This window comes from Mchenga conophoros, linkage group LG18 (genome assembly GCF_057382185.1).
Source record: "Mchenga conophoros isolate Kocher_MC1m ecotype Shallow Benthic linkage group LG18, M_conophoros_male_GT1.1, whole genome shotgun sequence".
Taxonomy (NCBI): domain Eukaryota; kingdom Metazoa; phylum Chordata; class Actinopteri; order Cichliformes; family Cichlidae; genus Mchenga; species Mchenga conophoros.
In genome coordinates, this window is record NC_140543.1 from 6556264 (window position 1) to 6563858 (window position 7595).

Below are 7595 nucleotides of genomic sequence, written 5' to 3' on the forward strand. Positions count from 1 at the left end.
AGAGCTCGATTTTCAAGTCTTTGGTGACTGCCTGAAAGTCAGTAACAGCCCCCTCTTTAAAAGCCTGTCTCTTTTTCCTTAAACAGGATTTGATGCATTTGGTGACCCATGGCTTATTGTTAGGGTACACTTTAGCACGCTTAAGGGGTATAATCATGTCTTTACAAAACCTGCATATGAGCTAACATCCACCAAAGCATCAAGACTGAATAAAAACTTCCCAATCTGTAAATTTAAAACATTCCTGCAAGGTAAGCACAGATTCTTCTGACCACATGATTGATTGATGATAACACAATTTTATCACCCCCCGAAAATTCACGTTCAAAGCAACATATCAGCCCGATATCACACAGAACTGTCACATGACATCAAACATGAGCTGTCAGCTCTGCAGAGTGGGCAATCATAATGAAGCAGTTCATTATAAGCTGCAGACTCAAGCTGCTCTTCATATATTTGTCCACCAGATGTCACCAAAGAGGACTGTGATGAAAGCTTCGAGTAATGAACCGTTTTTCATTACAAGCTTGGCCAACTGACTACAATCTACAACTAGAAAGTGCATTTTCTGAAGAAACTGCAGTGTGAATGCTTGAATCTGAATGTATGCATTGAAATGAAATAATTACTGAATTTAAGTTAAAAATTTTGAATGAGATAAAAAAAAAAACCCGAATTTAACCTGAAAACAAAAGTGCTGAACTGCTAAAAGCTGAAGGTTACACAGAAGAAGAAGTTGGAAAAAAGCTGAAAATGTTTTAATTGTAAATTAGAAAAACCTAAGAAATGAGAAAAGAACATTTAGAGTCAGAAAACATCTGAAAGAATATTAAAAGGTCATATTCTTTGAATCACTGAATGACTAAAATGTGATCCCTCCACTTGGACCCACACAGTTTAAAAAGTTTACATCTCTGAGCTTTGAAAGACAAGATGTTGGAAAAAGAACAACGATGGCGACGTTTTGAGGGTAAAATGATGGCTTTAACACTGTGGACACAGCAGCAGTTGAAAGAGAAGTGTTTAAGATTAATTTTGGCAGAGTGGCAGGCAGAGCTCGTTAAGCAGGCAGGTGTGAGCCTGGTTGCTATAGTGACCGCACCCAATGGCTCCATACACACGGACACAGACATGCACCTCACTTTTGCTGCTTAAAATGAACAGAAAAGTCAGGCCGAAACAAATCGTTCCCAAATGAAAAGTAAAAGTCGTATTGACAAAATTCTTTCACTGTGAGCGACAGCAATGTCTAGTCTACCAAATTCTCAGTTTTCATGTCTGTGGAGTTTATTATATGGACGTGGTGACAGTGGAAAGACACCATGCTCTTCTGATTTTCAAACGAACCTTCTGAGCCATTTTAACATTAGAGTCTATGGAAGAGTTGGAGGGAGGAGGCTGTGCATTGGTGACATTTATGAAAGAACCATAACACCTAGTACAATAGTAAACACATTGGATGAAAGAGGACAGCCATGGCTACGTTTTGAGGGTAAAATCATACCTGTAGAGCAAACGCTGCGGACACAGCAGCAGTTTTAAAAAAGATTTTAAGATTATTTTTTTTGCTCCTCTCACTCTAGCAGTTGAGCTGCCTCACTCTAGCCCCAACATTCCGTCCCATACACACCCATTATAAACTCTGAAACGGGTGAAAAAACATCATGAAACTTAAACTGGAACTGAAGAAAAAGTATAATAGATATTGAAAAGATAAATGCAAGTTGAATAGTTGAATGTCTTGTCTTCGTTTTAAAGTTTGAATGGTGGCTCTATGTCAATGTATGTGGAAGTAGTAAGAGTTTAAAAATGAGTAAGTTGAATGAGGATTTGAAGGGTCTCCCCATTGAAATACATTATAAATTTTTGTTGAATAAAGTTGAATAAAATTAAAAATATAAATGTTAAAAATATGAAAAATGGAAGCAGTGTTGTCCAAAAGAATAGGAATCTAACGGTGTTGGAATGGTTTTTCTAAGTTGAACGGTTTTGAAGGAGTAGGATTACAAAAAACGTACGGAATACAGAATAAAATATAATAATAACTAGAAAAATTTGCATTTCCTGCGAAAATGCAGTGTGGATGCTTAAAGCTGAAGCTGCATGCAAAAAGTAGCTGAAAAAGCTGAAAAGTTGCAGAAATTGTAAAAACTTTGCAGAAGCAAAGGAACTTTGCTAAAATGTAATAATTTAGCAGAACTGCAATATCTTAGAGTAAACATAATACTTGGCAGAAATACAATAGCATAGAAGAACTTAGCAGAAATATTGTAACTTACCAGAAACATAACTTCTCAAAAATACAAGAATTTAGGAGAAATAGTATAAGATAACAGAAAGAATATATTTAGCCAAAAATACTTAAACATTACAGAAACACTATGATTTAGAAAAATAGTACAACAGAGCAGAAATATTGTGATTTACCAGAGACACTGTGATGAACTATGAATATTGTAATTTTAAATTAAGACTATGTTTTAGCACAAATATTATAATTTGGCAGAAATACTATAATTTAGCAGAAATACTATATTAAGCACAAATCCTATAAAAAGCAGAAATGGTATGATTAAGCATAAATACTACATTTAGTAGAAATACTTTGTTTTAGCACAAATCCCATAAAAAGCAGAAATACTGTACTATGATTTAGTAGAAAAACTATAATTAATCAGAAATACTAAATTTAGCAGAAATACTATATTAAGCACAAATCCTATGAAAAGCAGAAATAATATGATTAAGCATAAATACTACATTTAGCAGAAATACTATATTAAGCACAAATCTTATAAAAAGCAGAAATACTATATTAAGCACAAATCCTATAAAAGCAGAAATAGTATATTAAGCACAAATCTTATAAAATAGCAGAAATAGTATGATTTAGCACAATAGTAATAAGTTAAACAGAAAAATTGGAAAAGCAAAATGGACAGCTGAAAAAATGCTGAACATGCTGAGGGTCCCTCAAATATACTTGTTAAATGACAAAAATCTGAAAAAAAATTTATGACAGCCACACAATTACAAATATGTACACATGAGGAAACACACATGCACAGAGAGACACACACACAAGATCCAATTCAGTCAACCAGTCTAAATATATTGAATTTGAATCTTACAATGGGATCATCCCATTAAAAGGCTTTCTCTCTCTCTCTCTCTCTGTCACACACACACACAAACACACACACACACACACACACACACACACACACACACACACAGGGAGAGAGAAGTAAGTTTCTAGGTCAGCCTGGGAGCTGGTGAATTTGAATCCACCAATCAGAGAGGCTGTGCACTTTTCCCCACCAAAACAGGTGCATCTGTTTACACACGCAGCAGCACAGAGAGACACAGGATTTTTGCAGTCTATTTCTCATAGTGACGACTCCCCTCAAACAAATGACCGTAATTTCCTAACCGTAGGGGCTAGAACGGTCATTCTTACACCGTTTTGTTCAGAAGAGATGGGGGAATCTTCAAGTGTTGACAATTTAATATTAAAATATGAATTTTTAGAGATATATGACATGGATGACTTGTTGACTTAGAAGCCACAAATTCCCCAATATGCAAATTTGAATGCCTGAGACCACATATGTGATTGGCTGGCTGGGAAGCCGTGCAGGCCCTGATTTGTGGATTTGAATTCCTCAGCCCTCAGATATGATTGGCTGGCTTAGAAGCCATGAAGGCCCCAATATGCAAATTTGAATGCCTCAGGACACATATATGATTGGCTGCGAAACCGTGCAGGCCCTGATTTGAAAATTTGAATGTCTAAGTCCTCACAGAGGATTGGCTGCCTGGGGACCTGGCAGAAATATATAGAAATATATAGAAATACTATGATTAAGCATAAATACTACATTTAGTAGAAATACTATGTTTTAGCACAAATACTATAAAAAGCAGAAATACTATAATTTAGCAGAAATACTATATTAAGCACAAATCCTATAAAAAGCAGAAATAGGATGATTAAGCATAAACACTACATTTAGTAGAAATATTATGTTTGAGCAAAAATCCTATAAAAAGCAGAAATACTATATTAGGCACAAATCCCATAAAAAGCAGAAATAGTATGATTAAGCATAAATACTACATTTAGTAGAAATACTATGTTTTAGCACAAATAGTATAAAAAGCAGAAATACTGTAATTTAGCAGAAATACTATATTAGGCACAAATCTTATAAAATAGCAGAAATAGTATGATTTAGCACAATAGTAATCAGTTAAACAGAAAAATTGGAAAAGCAAAATGGACAGCTGAAAAAATGCTGAACATGCTGAGGGTCCCTCAAATATACTTGTTAAATGAAAAAATCAGCAAAAAAATGCACAGGGAGAGAGAAGTAAGTTTCTAGGTCAGCCTGGGAGCTGCTGAATTTGAATCCACCAATCAGAGAGCCTGTGTACTTTTTCCCGCCAAAACATGTGCCTCTTTTTACACACGCAGCACAGAGAGGCACAGGATTATTGCAGCCTATTTCTCATAGTGAGGACTCCCCTCAAACAAATGACCATAATTTCCAAACCGTAGGGGCTAGAGCGGTCATTCTTACACCGTTTTGTTCAGAAGAGATGGGGGAATCTTCCAGTGTTTACAATTTATCATTAAAATATGAATTATTAAAGATATTTGACTTCTAATCCACCATAACTGAGTAGAGCGAAGCAAAAACTGCCTTGACTTGCCCTCAAACAACGCTTTGTAACTTGAAATCTATTTGGAGTATCGATATCATTCTTTCACCGTAAGAGACAGCAGGCTTTGGTGAACAGTCATAGAAATTTTCAGGTCTCTGTGGAAATCCAACAAAAAGTTATGACGAGAGAAAAAAGTGGTTCATTTCCACAGTTTGAAATCTGAAGAAATCTGAGCGACGGACGAATTTCCTACCCTCAAACAAGTCCAACTCATTTCAGAACAGTAATAGGTGAGAAAGAAATTCTTGAATTGTGAGCGTCAGGAGTGTCTGAAGATATTCGGGGACAAGCCTCATGTCTTAAAGTCGCTTCGTTAAGGAGATATGACGATTCGAATATGCCTCTCATTACAGAAATCCAGCGATGATTTTGAACAAGCTCTCCATTGACTTTATATGGAGAGTTTTGAGACCTTGTGTTGGTCTGAGGAGATTTGCCAAAATTCTATAAATCCCACAACAATGATAGTGACATTTTCTGAAAGCCAGCAAAAATACCTACGTTTTGATGTATAATTTGTGGAAGTTGAGTGAAAATTGAGCAAGTAGCAAGAAGTTGTTCGGACATGAAGTGAAAATTGCAAAACCTTCAGTGGCACACTGGAAGCCAAGAGCATAGCAACCATAACAACGCATGTATTTTGTGAAAAATCACAATTTTGCAACTCAAAACTTTAAGAGGCATAAAAGTAAAACAGTAAAACATTTGAAAAAGCTGAATCATACCTGAATAGCCCAATAATTTGTGAACATTTTAAAGTTTGAATGGTTGTTCTAGGTGAAAATATGAGGAAGTAGTTAAGTTTCAAAAACAAGCAAATTTTAGCAGAATTGCAGAAGTTTCCCATTCATTTCAATGGGACAAATTAAAGGAAAAAAGCTTAATATTTTAAAAAGTATAATAGTTAAAAATAGCAAAAATCGTAGCGTAAATTAGCAGAAATAGCAGAATAGTTTAAAATTTGAACGGTGAAAATCGGCTGAAAATTGTGGAAGTAGTTAAGTGCCAAAAAGTGTACGGAAGCAACTAGAATAATAACTAGAAAAATTTGCATTTCCTGCGAAAATGCAGTGTGGATGCTTAAAGCTGAAGCTGTATGCTAAAACTAGCTGAAAAAGCTGAAAAGTTGCAGAAATTGTAAAAACTTTGCAGAAGCAAAAGAAGTTTGCTAAAATGGAATAATTTAGCAGAACTGCAATATCTTAGAGGAAACATAATACTTGGCAGAAATACAATAGCATAGCAGAATTTAGCAGAAATATTGTAACTTACCAGAAACATGATAACTTCTCAAAAATACAAGAATTTAGGAGAAATAGTATAAGATAACAGAAAGAATATATTTAGCCAAAAATACTTAAACATTACAGAAACACTATGATTTAGAAAAATAGTACAACAGAGCAGAAATATTGTGATTTACCAGAGACACTGTGATGAACTATGAATATTGTAATTTTAAATTGAGACTATGTTTTAGCACAAATATTATAATTTGGCAGAAATACTATAATTTAGCAGAAATACTATATTAAGCACAAATCCTATAAAAAGCAGAAATGGTATGATTAAGCACAAATACTACATTTAGTAGAAATACTTTGTTTTAGCACAAATCCCATAAAAAGCAGAAATACTGTACTATGATTTAGTAGAAAAACTATAATTAATCAGAAATACTAAATTTAGCAGAAATACTATGAAAAGCAGAAATAGTATATTAAGCACAAATCTTATAAAATAGCAGAAATAGTATGATTTAGCACAATAGTAATAAGTTAAACAGAAAAATTGGAAAAGCAAAATGGACAGCTGAAAAAATGCTGAACATGCTGAGGGTCCCTCAAATATACTTGTTAAATGACAAAAATCTGCAAAAAAATTTATTACAGCCACACAATCACAAATATGTACACATGAGGAAACACACATGCACAGAGAGACCCACACACAAGATCCAATTCAGTCAACCAGTCTAAATATATTGAATTTAAATCTTAGAATGAGATCATCCCATTAAAAGTCTCTCTCTCTCTCTCTCTCTCTCTCTCTCTCTCTCTCTCTCTCTCTCTCTCTGTCACACACACACACACACACACAGGGAGAGAGAAGTAAGTTTCTAGGTCAGCCTGGGAGCTGGTGAAATTGAATCCACCAATCAGAGAGGCTGTGCACTTTTCCCCACCAAAACAGGTGCATCTGTTTACACACGCAGCAGCACAGAGAGACACAGGATTTTTGCAGTCTATTTCTCATAGTGACGACTCCCCTCAAACAAATGACCGTAATTTCCTAACCGTAGGGGCTAGAACGGTCATTCTTACACCGTTTTGTTCAGAAGAGATGGGGGAATCTTCAAGTGTTGACAATTTAATATTAAAATGTGAATTTTTAGAGATATATGACATGGATGACTTGTTGACTTAGAAGCCACGAATTCCCCAATATGCAAATTTGAATGCCTGAGACCACATATGTGATTGGCTGGCTGGGAAGCCGTGCAGGCCCTGATTTGTGGATTTGAATTCCTCAGCCCTCAGATATGATTGGCTGGCTTAGAAGCCACGAAGGCCCCAATATGCAAATTTGAATGCCTCAGGACACTTATTTGATTGGCTGGGAAACTGTGCAGGCCCTGATTTGAAAATTTGAATGTCTCAGTCCTCACAGAGGATTGGCTGCCTGGGGACCTGGCAGAAATATATAGAAATACTATTATTAAGCATAAATACTACATTTAGTAGAAATACTATGTTTTAGCACAAATACTATAAAAAGAAGAAAAACTATAATTTAGCAGAAATACTATAATTTAGAACAAATAGTATAAAAAGCAGAAATACTATAATTTAGCAGAAATACTA